General features: G+C 46.2%; 1 protein-coding gene across 1 annotated transcript in view; it reads right to left on the minus strand.

Annotated features, from left to right (window-relative positions):
- Positions 1-9,587: 9,587 nt before the first annotated feature.
- Scaf8 (SR-related CTD associated factor 8) overlaps positions 9,588-12,254 on the minus strand; it is a 150,042-nt gene continuing 147,375 nt past the window's right edge. Inside the window, exon 22 of the mRNA XM_057759005.1 lies at positions 9,588-10,652. The gene's annotated coding sequence lies outside the window, so the exon portion shown is untranslated. The remainder of the gene's footprint in view (positions 10,653-12,254) is intronic.

Here is a 12,254-nt window from a genome sequence, read left to right on the forward strand (position 1 = left end):
TTCCACTTTGTTATCTTGAGACAGGTGTATCACCCAATAGGAAACTCACTATTTACACCAGGTTAGCCCAACAGCAGACTCTCAGTATTTGCCTTGTGTGTGCTCCCCAATGTCGGGGTTACGGGTATATGCCTCCCTGCTTAGTTTTTTACCCAAGTGCTAGAGATTTGAACTCAGGCCTCAAGTTTATAGAGCAAGGACTCTTAACCCCATCCAGTACCCCTCCCCCTGCTGGGTTCTCTTCTTGAGAGATAGGATAGGCATGCATATGTATATATGTGTACATGGAAAGGGATGTAGGATGTAGGTACAGGAGGAAGCATGGAGACCCCATACCTCTTAGGAAGACATAAGAATTCAGGGATGAGAAGTGGCGGAGGTGTGAGAGGCACTCAGATTTACAGGTCTTTCAGTCTTTTGAGATGGGGTCTCAGGTGTTTCAGGCTATCCTCAAGCTTGCCGTGTAGCTGAGGATGACTTTAAACACTTGATTCTCCTGCCTCTGCCTCCCAACTGTTGGGGTTACAGTATGTGCCTCCACATCTGGGGATCTTTGCCCCCCCCCTTAGGCACCAAGCTTATATCTTTATAGGAAATATCAATCCCTAATCAACAGTGTTCTATTATTCAAGTGATATTCTGGAATCTTCCATATTCTACCCAAAGATGGCTTGAGGTATTTAAAGAACACAGGGAAAGGAAAAGAAAACACTTCTGGAGATAGTGCAGGCGTGGGACTGTGCTGTGAGCTGGATCGGACAGGTGTATCTTTGTCTTAGCCTCAGGAACCCCTGGCTGTGACCTTATTTGGGAAAATGGCCTCTGCAGATGTGGCTAAGTTAAAGATTTCAAGATGAGATCATCACGGGTGCTCTAGGCAGGCCCTAAGCCCAAAGAAGATACATGTCCTCCTAAGAGTCAGTCGAAGGAAGTGGAACGGGAGGCAGCCGTGTGAAGACATGAACGAGGGAATGGCCAGATGGCTCTCTGCTCACCTTTGAGCACTCTTCACAGGGCAGGCGGCTCACCAAGCCCTTCTTTGGGCTCCCTGGCTTGGACAAGAGGATCACAAGCTTTACTGTCAGACTGTAGAACAATCTCTTCAAAGCCTGCCTGCGCACAGGTCACTCTGTAGTTCTCTGAAGCTACAGGGACATGAGTGGGAACAAGAGGTTGTGGGGAAGAGAGGCTGGAACCTGGAGGGAGGACTTGGAACCTGTCCTGGTGGGGAATCTGAGAGCAGCTGGTAGGAGATGGGCTGAGAGAGTCTACAAATTTCTGGACACATTTGAAAGGGACTTTCCCTAAGCCCCAAGAAGGAAAGGTCTTGAGCTCCTTCCTATCTCTTCATCTTGCCATTCCCCCCCCCCCCCACAAAACATGGGCATGACTTCAGCATTACCCTTGGTCCTCGTGGATGGGGAGGGATGCTTGAATTTCCGAGTCTATGCGGCCCTCAGTCAACATATGCCATGAGTACTTGTTGAGAGGGTGATCATGAGCTAAACCCCGGTTGCATACTCTGGGTACAGAAGGTCCCTTCTCTAATTACACAAAGGAGTGGGTCAATGCTACAGGCTGCTCTGACTTCTCTGGGGTCACCCTGGCCTCAGTCCCCAGCACATCCCCAACCAGTCTTGATGATTTCAACAAGCAGCAGCAGCCAAGTCTCTCTCTGCCTTTGTAAGGATGTTCTGTCCCCTGGAGCAGTCCACAACCCTTTTCCTCCTTCCCATGTCCCTTTCCAGTCCACTAAAGTTCACTGGGATCATTTGTAATGTATTGTTTTCTTTATTTTTAATTCTTGAGTAATTCCAATCAAACCAAGAGCCAAGTGTGGTCTTTGGGTGGAAGCAGAGAGATCAGGAATTCTAGGTCATGTGTGACTGGCTATCTATGAAGACAGAGATAAAGGCCATCTTGGGATATATGAGACCCTGTATCACAACATTAAAATCAAATCAAGAGAGTTGGGGTCAATCATGGCAGGGTAGGGACCAGAAAGAGCAAGCAAAAAAGGTTCTTTCATTTTCCTCAGCCTTTGAGTTTGAACTGCTGGCCCTAATCCTTTCCAGAAGTTAATTCCATCAACTTTTTGTCATAAGAAGTTACAATACCATGGTTCTATAATCCAAAATATATTTAACACAAGGAACATGACGGAATCAGCTAGATGCCTAACCTACGTTCAGTTATCTTTGAAAGGATCCAACAGGCAGGCACCTTTCTCCCCATTTTTATAGATGGGGAAACCAAGGCTCAGGTGAAAGAAATTCCCAGCCTATAATAAAGCTGAGAAATCTCCAGTCCAGGTGAAGCAGGAATAGCCTGTCCTTGGAGGGAGGGGAGTGGCTGCACGGTATCCATCCCTCAGCTGTTCCAGGGCTCCCTCCCCTGGCTGTTGCAAGCCTGATTGACCACAGCACTGGGTGAGCCCAGTGTGGCCCCTATTATTCTTAGGGAAATTCTTTTAGTGTCAGGGATTAACGCTCTCTCATAAAAGCTCCCAAATACCTTCACTCTGTAGAACTGCTGGGTCCATTAAGCCTCGAAAAAAAGAATTAAAAATCTGAGTTCGAGGCCTGCCTGGTCTACAAAGCAAGTTCCAGCCAAAGCAGTTACAGAGAGAAACCTTGTCTCAAAAAACAAACAAAACAAAACAAAACAAACAAACAAAATATTTTCAAAAGAAAAAAATAAAGAAAATCCAAACCAGGCTTGTCGGCTTTATGTCAGAGCTCCTTTTTGGCTTTTGTGACCTGTGTCTCCTGGGCTTGTCAGACAGTTGCCAGCCCCTGTGGCTGCCTGACTCTGTCTCGGTGGTTGACCCAAGGAGACTGCCCATCGGTAGCCACAGCTCAGCTTTCTTTCCAGGGGCTTCAGACAACTCAGTGCCCCCACCCAACAGTAACAGAGCCTACTCCTGCACTTAGCTCTACATACATTGGCTTCTGACTGCCCGAGCAGATTTGAACTGATTCCTTTAGATTTGTTTCCTTAGTAATTACAGCGAGTCTCTGGTCTGGGAGGCTACCAAGCTCTTTCCAAATCAGATGAAAAGTCACGATCTCTCTCAAAGAGAGTCAGAAATGCTGTGTAGGATTCCACAATGCTCACAGTTATGAAGCTTGAGGCTTGGGTGCTGGCTCGGGTTTCTACCTGCTCTGACAATCCCAGAGAAGTGCACACACACCATAAGGCTCTCCTCCTTGTGCTGGGCCCCGTCAAGAGCTACACTGCACACACAAGCAGAGTGAGAAAGCTTTGTCCTCCCAGCCTCTGCATGGTGGGAGTCATGTCCATCCCATATGCACTGTCTTGTATTTTTTCTTTTCTAATAGAAGCTGGTTTGGTTTACTTCATATAAACACAAACCAGGTTATAAAAAAGGGTGGGGAACAGAGGAGAAACTTGCTAAGGGTCTATGACAACATAACCCTTGTCCCTTAGTTCATTTTCCTTTCTGTGGTTGGGGCCAATCCTGGGCAGCAATGAGGTGACATTAATTAATGATGTGCCCTCACCTCACCCGAAACTCAGACAGCCAGCAGGCCTTATCCAAAGAGTTCACTTCCCAATTGTTTCTGGATTTATCTGCCAAGCAGATCCTGTTGGTCCCACCCTGGGAAAACAGAGTGCACAATAAATAGCATTATCTCTCAATAAAGCTCGTGACAGAGGAGCCATTTAATTACCCAGAAAAAATCGAGCCTGGACGACACCCTTCTGGTTCGCACATTCATGAACCCGACACCCTTAATCACCCAGTGTTTCTATATCTTTACTTCACATTAGGGAATAGATGACAGCCGTTATTTCCTGATTGCCGAGCCTATTCTATCCGGAATCATACAAAACATGATATTTTCATCATATGGATCAGAGAGCTGCTGCTGTGGCTAGCTCCCTCCTATAGTCTAGGACAGTTAGGTCTCTGTGAAAAACCCACAGGGGCAGGGGTGGGACCCACACCTTGACACCAACCCATCCCATCTTCTCATCCCATTTGTACCCAATAGGGTCTCCATGACAGGATCTATCTGGATCTCTTCTAGGATTCCTGATGTCCAGGGCACACTCTAGGATGACCCACGTTTAACTGAACTCCAGGAGGACCCACAAGCAGAGAAGTAACTTCCACAAATTGTCCTCTGACATCCACACACCCCATGGCATGTGCACTCCCCATCCTCTTCACACAAAGTACCTAAGTATTAAAGAAATGGTAAGCTGTGGTGTTATCTCATAGACACTCCGTTTGAAGAAAGTGATGATGGTCCAGTTATGGAGACCAGAAGTAGAAGGAATTTGAGGGGCACTTTAATTAAATGAGCCATCACTGCTGCATCTTGGCTGATGTCCAAAAAGTGGGGAAGTCAGCAAATGATTTTGGTTGTGGTCATTCCTAGGCTTATTTGAGCTTAAGAAAAAAAAAGTGCTTTCTTAAGTGACATCTATGGCATTCACCAGCAGATGGAAGTATTTGAATTGTCAAAGCAAACCTGTGTGTCTCTCAAGCCTCACACACCAGGTAGTTGTGACCAGTGGCGCTGGCCTTTGTCCAGCGGGAGAAACTAACGGTGACCTCAACTCATAGTTTGTGGAACAGCTGCTGATCTTAGGTTTTTTTTTTTTTTTTTTTTTTTGCTATGTGATGAGCACCTTTCTAAGTAAGATCCATTCCATCAGTCTTTCTCTCCTCAGTGTCAAATTCAGCAAAGGTCTGCTTAAACCACCCTTGCCTCTGTGACCTTGAAGATAGCCCCACATGGAAAATAGCTGAGCGTCCAGTAACTGTATTCTGTCCCACTGGCTTCCTGCAAAGTATCTGTGTTCCACCAAATACATGTGTGTATGTATCTAGCTACATCATTTTAAATTTTTAAAAGTTACTGTTTCATGTACATGGGTGTTTTAACTGCATGTATGTTTGTGTGCCATGTGCATTCAGTGCCCTTAGTGTCAGAAGAGGGCACTGGATTCCCAGGACCTGGAAGTTTAAATGATTGTGTCCTACCATGCGGGTCTTCTGCAAGAGCAGCCAGTGCTCTTTACCGGTAAGCCATTTCTCTCCCCCCTTTATCTTTTTTTTTTTTTTTTTTTTTTTTGAGTCTCTAGCCCAGAGTGGGCTCAAATTGGCTGTGTACCTGAGTCTCCCCTTGATCTCCTGCCTCCGCCTCTAAGTGCTGGGATTACAGGCTTGTACCACCACACTCGGTTTATATGGTGCTAGGATTGAACCCAGCTTTTGTGTATGCTAGGCAAGCACACTGTTAAGTATGCTAGAGTCCTAACCCCCTCAATATTAATATTCTAATAGGAAAGCTGCTTCAAAAAATAGAATACATTTGACTTTGTAATAGAAATAGCTTCTCACATTTTATTTATAATTCTCAAAGGCTGTAAAAGCCAACCATTTTGCTTGCATTTTGAATGTTTTCCCTCCTATTTATTGGTCACACTGGACAGTTCTTATGTTGAGTATGACAGCAGCATCTATGGGTAGTCAGACTTACAAAGTAACCATAAAGATCAGGGGTTCAGAGAACAGGGGTCTATTTAAGTACAGCTGGGGATATATTTGTGGGATAATACATGAGTTTAAGAGTAAAGAAGATGTATCATCATATTTTGCTTCCAAATCATCTCTCCTTTGCCTGAGACCAGAAAGGTGATACGTCTTCAAAGCTGGTAAATCCATCTGAATGCCCATTGCTTTCAGAACCTTGCTATAAGGGCTTCTGCTTGTAGGATGCAGAAATCATGAGAAGACCTTGGTAATCCTACACTTTAAAAAAGAAATGGTTCACTGTTCTAAGTCAGCTGAACCCTGATGTTTTGGAATCTAAATAAAACAAACTTGTTGCTGGCCAAGACAGAGCAAAAGTGTTTATTGACTATGACATAAGAAGCCTTTTTTAAGCTGTGTAGTGGTGGTGTACACTTTTAATCCCAGCAGGTGGATCTCTGTGAGTTCAAGACCAGCCTGGTCTACAGAGCTAGTTCCAGGACAGCTAGGGCTGTTACACAGAGAAGCCCTGTCTTGAAAAACAGAAGAAGAAGAAGGAGGAGAAGGAAGAAGGAAGAAGAAGAAGAGGAAGAGGAAGAGGAAGAGGAAGAGGAAGAGGAAGAAGGTGGTGGTCGTTTTAATTCCATTATGAGAAAACTAGTAATTCAAACCTGTCTAAGCCGCTTTTTGCGACTCACTTCACTTTCTGGGGAATCGCAATACATCCTGTATTCTAGTGTGTGGATCCAAAGTGACAGGATGCTGATCCACATCGGGGTTCCATGTTTGAGCTCAGGCATAGCACTGAGCACTTGGTGACTGGTGAATATATTGGTGTCTGAAGACCTTTGTCTTTGCAACATTCTCCTAAATGTCCTTCTGTGGGAGCAGGCGTCAGTGGGCATCGCAGACAGCTGAGGTTTCTGTTATGGGATGTCCACACCTGCCGAAGACGGCAGGGCAGGCCTCTGGGACCCTCCGCTCTCAGCACCCCCCCCCCTGGGCTCGACTTTAGGTGTTTTGCTTTTCTATGACCTAAAATTGTGGCCAGTTGGCTCTGTGCCTCCAACCGCATGACCTGCTCGTACACGCATGTATGTGTAGTTTCTTCCACATGGACAAAACTCCTGATTTCATGGCCATTTGGGGCAAAAATGACTGACTGCCTTTGCCTTGGTAACTTTTTTTCCCCTTAACTGTAAAAAGAGGCAGTGCAACAGTAAGTGGGAGAGGCTGGCCCATCCGTGACATCGTGGCTCTGGGAGAGGCTGGCCCATCCGTGACATCGTGGCTCTGGGAGAGGCTGGCCCATCCGTGCCACTGTGGCTCTGGGAGAGGCTGGCCCATCCGTGCCACTGTGGCTCTGGGAGAGGCTGGCCCATCCGTGACCACTGTGGCTCTGGGAGAGGCTGGCCCATCTGTGACATCGTGGCTCTGGACCTAGCCTGCTTGACACTGGGAGGCGAGGCGGGAAGGGATTGTATATGTGAGTCTGATCTTCTGGGAAGGATCCTTTAAAGGTTCAGTTTGGACTTCACACCGTTTTAAAACAATAATCTGACTAGAGATTCCTTCTGTTCAGTAGTTTTCTCCTTACCTGGGATCAGCAGAGCACAAGCGAAGGCATATTCAGGATTTTTTTTCCTTAACTGTGTAAGCTGACAGCCTTAGACATCTAGTTAATAAAATGCATGTTTTATTTTTATAGTTCACAGTTTTCACTAACCCATATGAATAGGCATTTAATCTACTTGTCTCCTACTGGATTGGAAGGAATTAATTGCTATGACACAGGAGTGGGTGACAATGAGCCCACATTTTGCTTCCATATAGTTTGGGGTTTGAGTCTTGTGTTTCTTGTTAGCCTAGCCTTTAACGGCTGAGCCATCTCTCCAGTCTCAAATCTTTTCTGTTGGAAACAACACTGTGAGAGAGATGTGAGCCTCAGAAGAAACAAGAGGAGCAAGCCTGACATCCCTTGCATATATTAAGAGATGCGGTGAAGGCCTTCTGAGCTGACAACCGCTGCTTTGTAACCCTGAGCAGCCCCGAGAGAGCATGCAGTCAAAAGTGATTGCATCCGGTGCCACCGTGAGTTGTGGAGTGTTCCCAATTTTAATAAGCGAACGTAGAGCTCACGGGTTTCTGGAAGTCACTAGCAATGAGCAGAAGGGGCCTACCGTCTGCAACATGGGGCCTGGCGACTGCTTAACTGCTCAAAGCACAAATGATTGCTTAATGATAACCATCCATACGCAGCGTTCGGAAACAGAGTGGCTTTTTGTTTGTTTGTTGTTTTCCCCCGTTCCATGAGAACTGATTAACCACAAAGACACTGCTTCAGATCACCCACCAAGAATCCACGGGAGAGAGGCCCTTCCGGCTCTTACAAAACCAAGCAAACCATCCCAAGGCCGCTGTCTCATTCGGCACCATTCAGTCACCTCACGCTGTTTCCAAAGCCAGAAGTCTCTCCAGAAGGGGGCTGTGAAAGCTTCCTTTGCAGCAGGCTAGGGGGGTTTGTGGGAAACTGCATAGTGACCACAGAAGGCTGATGGGACGCTGGCAGGAAGTGGGGCTTTCTGAGATCAGCCATCTATGACAACACCAACCTCTGCCACTAAGAGGGCTGTCCTTGGTTAGTCAAAAGACAGCTCCTCCCAAATGATCCCTCGGTGCACATGACCTTCAGAAAAGCATCTCTAACTTGTGCTGACTGCCTACATGCTGGCCTCTGAAGTAATAAGCCCAATTTTAAGTACTTTATGATTCTAGTTTGTCCTATAATCCCATCCATGGAAGAAAACTTTCGGGATCTGCTAGGTTTCCATCAGTGTAAGAGTTTTTCCATCAAAGAAGGGCATGATGGTAGGCATCTGTCCCTCCCGGTACCCGACACTCTTCTAAAGCAGGAAAAGGATTGCACCCAGGAGTTTGAAACCATCCGAGGAAACAGCAACGTCCCATGTCTAACAAAGAGATGATCAAATCTGTTTGTGTGTGCAAGTCATAGATTAATCTGAGAAGCTGTTCCTCGGGGATAGTCCAACATATTTTTTGAGACACAGTTTCTTAGTAGGATTTGGGGGTTACTGACTAGGCCAGGCTGGCTGACGTACAGACATCAGAGATCCCCCCCGTCTCCAGCTCTCCACCTCCCCAGCACTGGATATGAACACATGTCGCCACATCTGGTTTTTTACATGGGTGCTGAGTATCAGACTCAGAACCTCATGCCTGTGTGGCAATCATCTCCTGACTGAGCCATCTTCCCAGCCCCCAAAGTTCCCAAATCACCTCTTCATATATGCACTAGAATAGCCTGGTAACCCCCAAATTCATTTGTTTCTTCTGGGGATAAGGACTGGGTGCTGGGAGGTTGAGGCTAGGTGAGTGGTACACCAGCCATTGCAGGATTAATTACAAAGACAGAAAGTGATCATTTCTTCTTGTCACGGCAGATTTGGTAAGCGTGCCAAGCAAGATCTACACATTTTTTAGAAGACTGGCATGTTTGGACTTTTTGGAAGCTGTTTTCTTTCTTAACTGCAGTATGCTGGAATACATAAGATGACACCCCAACATGTTGGGGAGTCAAACAAAGATGTTCTGAAAAGCCCACACCATGTCACCGTAGCAGCCATAGCCTCCTCCAGTTTCCAGCTCGTCAACAGAATCTACAGCACAGCCAAGACGTGTCAGAATCACGTTATGATTAATTTAATAAAAAAATATACAAGGAGAAACTCCAGAAAGCCATGGTACAGTCCTTGGGAATTATCTCTAACCCATGTTGCAATGCATATTCAAAAAGACTTTGGCATTCAAAGATCTCTTAGTCTTCCAGGAAACAAGAGAAGAGTGGCTGTTCAAACTTGGAAACTGTCAGTCACCCAGTGAAAAAGACGGGGGCGGGATGGGGGAGAAAAAAGCTTGGAAGATGAATGCATCTTTGTATATGCACTGGTGCAGACAGCGTGGGTGCCAGGCAAAGGTAAACCGAGACATGTGTACCAACCAAGGCAAAAGAAAGGACTTGCAACCGAAATGAGTTTCAACTTTTATTATGAATGTCCAAAGTGACAGCATACTGCGGGAGGTGTCTCACAGGTTACATTTCAAGGGACCACAGTTAAAGAATTCCAAGCACTTTAATTGTTTTTTAACAAAACAAACAAAAGAATGGTTAAAAATACTGTTCTGGGTATAAGCGATGCTCATATTTGAGTTTTTGAGTCCCCCCTCCCCCAAGAATTGTGTGAACACTTGTGGTTGTCAAAAACACAAATTAGGTCTGGCCTTCTGCAGCGAGCTGTAACCATCACTGCCTGAATTAGAAGCTCCTAGGAAATGAGTCCTCAGGACGCTAAGCTACCATGCAGTGGGCCCGGTCGTCACCATGTTCCTTCCTGTCCCACAAGACTTCCCATCTTCGCCTGGGTACCTGCGGCTTGCACGACGGGACAGGGAGGCCGGAGCAAAGGGTCCAGGACAGTGTGCTGAACCCTGGCTTGATTTTAAAAATGAAAGCTCACAACTTTCAGTGTTTTCGAGTGTCCAAAGAAGTCACTAATGACAATGGACTGAAGCCGCAGGCAGGCTTTGTACGTGGCTTCACAATAGTAAGCGTCTACTGTGTTCAAGGAGAAAAAAAAACAAAACCAAAAACCAAATCGCTGGTGTAGTAACACTATGGTTCTGGCCATCTGTGGTTCCGGCACAGTATGACTCGCCCTGGGACGGTCTCCTCGCCCTCTGTCCTTCCCATCATGCACTGGACGATGCTACTGATGGAATCTGTTGCCAGTGATTCCTCAAGCAGTTTTGGGCAGTGGGAGTGCGTATCTCTTACGGATGTAATACTGTTCGTCTGAGTGGATCCTCAAAAAGAACAGGTATGAACTAGAAACTCATAGAGTTTGTGTCTAGAAATTTATAAAATTAAACCTGCTCCGACAGGTAATACAGGGAGGCATGCTTGTAACCATGCCTGAGAGCACACAGCCTTCTCAACAGGCAACGGCGGGGCTCCTTTTAATGCTTCCGGTGTGATGCCCATTAGAACTTTGAAGCACGTCTGTCTCATTTATTTCTACAAGGCCTGGGACCCGGGAAGCTGCCAGGACTTCATTCATCATCTTGCCTGTTGACAAAAGGAATAATAACGTCATCACTGGTAAATGGAATAACTTTCCTAGTTTTTCCCCCTAAAGAAGGGATGGTGTCGACATAACAGCAAATGCTTTGATGTCTGACGGCTTTCTGTGTCCAGCACTGCTATGTATTTCTTCCAGTAGTGCAGGGAAACCCAAGCTAGGAAGTAATAGTTAGAAGACAGTCCTTCCCAAAAGTCAGTAGATCTAGGCTCCAGGTACACCTTTACAAGGATTGACACGGTCCCCTGCCTAATGGTACCTGAATTGCTTACACACAGACACTAAAAGTATTTTGGCCAATAATACCTGAGGTGGTGGCACATTCCTGTCTTCTCAGATCTCTACAGAGCACAGCCAGGTCTGACCATGTCAATCTTTGCCAATGAATAGGCTTACGATTCTACACGTGGGTGCTAGCTTTGCTTTGTCTTGGTAATCAGCTTAATTCATTCAGAGGAACCTCAAAATGTATGCTAGCTTCTGAAGTAAATCAAAACTACACAAGATGGTATGGTTACGCTATATAAGTGAAAATTCTAGAAACCTCCCATTCATTTGTCTCTTTTGCTATAACCTTGCGGGAAAAAAAATCAAATAAAATGAAAATTAAATAAAATGCAAGGAATAATGGGAGGTGTGGAGATAGCGGGCCAGCAGCATTTATGGCATGGTGCTCGCTTTTTGAAGCCAGCTCCCATGTATGAGCTTGCTGGCTCTTACACCAGGGAACCCAGCTTCCCCTACAGGCAGCCAAGATGGGATTGCTCTGGAGATTGGCTCAGCATGAGATAAAGTGAGCCCTAGACTGGGGTAGAAACCAGGCCTTTTTCTTTCCAGGCCAGGCCTCTCTTCTTAGCACTGAATACTGGCAAGTGCCTTACTTAGCACCCATCTCTTAGCACACCTCTGTGAACAGTGTTAGCTCTGATAGAGTACGTGCTTTACGAAGAATACCCGGAAGGGCATACAGGTGCCAAGACACGCCTTGCCCAGCATCCCACAGAGAAAGGCTGAGCCAGAGCTCCAAGCTTTGATGCTTTAATTGCATGGCCTCGGAGCCCTCTACCATGTGTGCCATCTGGGTATGCCATGAACTGTCACGCAGAACTTCTGCAGCACTGGAGGTATCGAATCCAACAGAGGCTGCTATGCCTACAGCACGGTCACAAAAGGGAAACCCTCCTGGGTGTAGTGGTGCCCATCTATAATCCCAGCACCCAGAAGGCTGAGGTAGGGGGACTGAGAGTCTGAGTTGAGTATGGGCTACGAGCGAGGCTCTGTCTCGAGAAAAAAAGCAAAAACAAAAACAAAACAAAAAACAATTAACAACAACAAAATAACCAGACCAGGAAACCTGACTGCTTCCGAATGCTGCAGGGATACAACCCATCACCAAGTGCCTTCCAAATTACATGAATAGCTCGGCTCATGATGGGATTCTGTGAGGAAATGAGTTCTCACATAGCCAGAGATTACTCTTCCAATTACCAGAGTGGCTCATGACTCGCCAAGATATCACCCATCATTCCGTAGTAAAGAACCAGGACCAGAACTAGGGAGCACAGGTACAAGGGGTTCGGAGGCACCGG

Source organism: Chionomys nivalis, chromosome 2 (genome assembly GCF_950005125.1).
Source record: "Chionomys nivalis chromosome 2, mChiNiv1.1, whole genome shotgun sequence".
NCBI lineage: Eukaryota > Metazoa > Chordata > Mammalia > Rodentia > Cricetidae > Chionomys > Chionomys nivalis.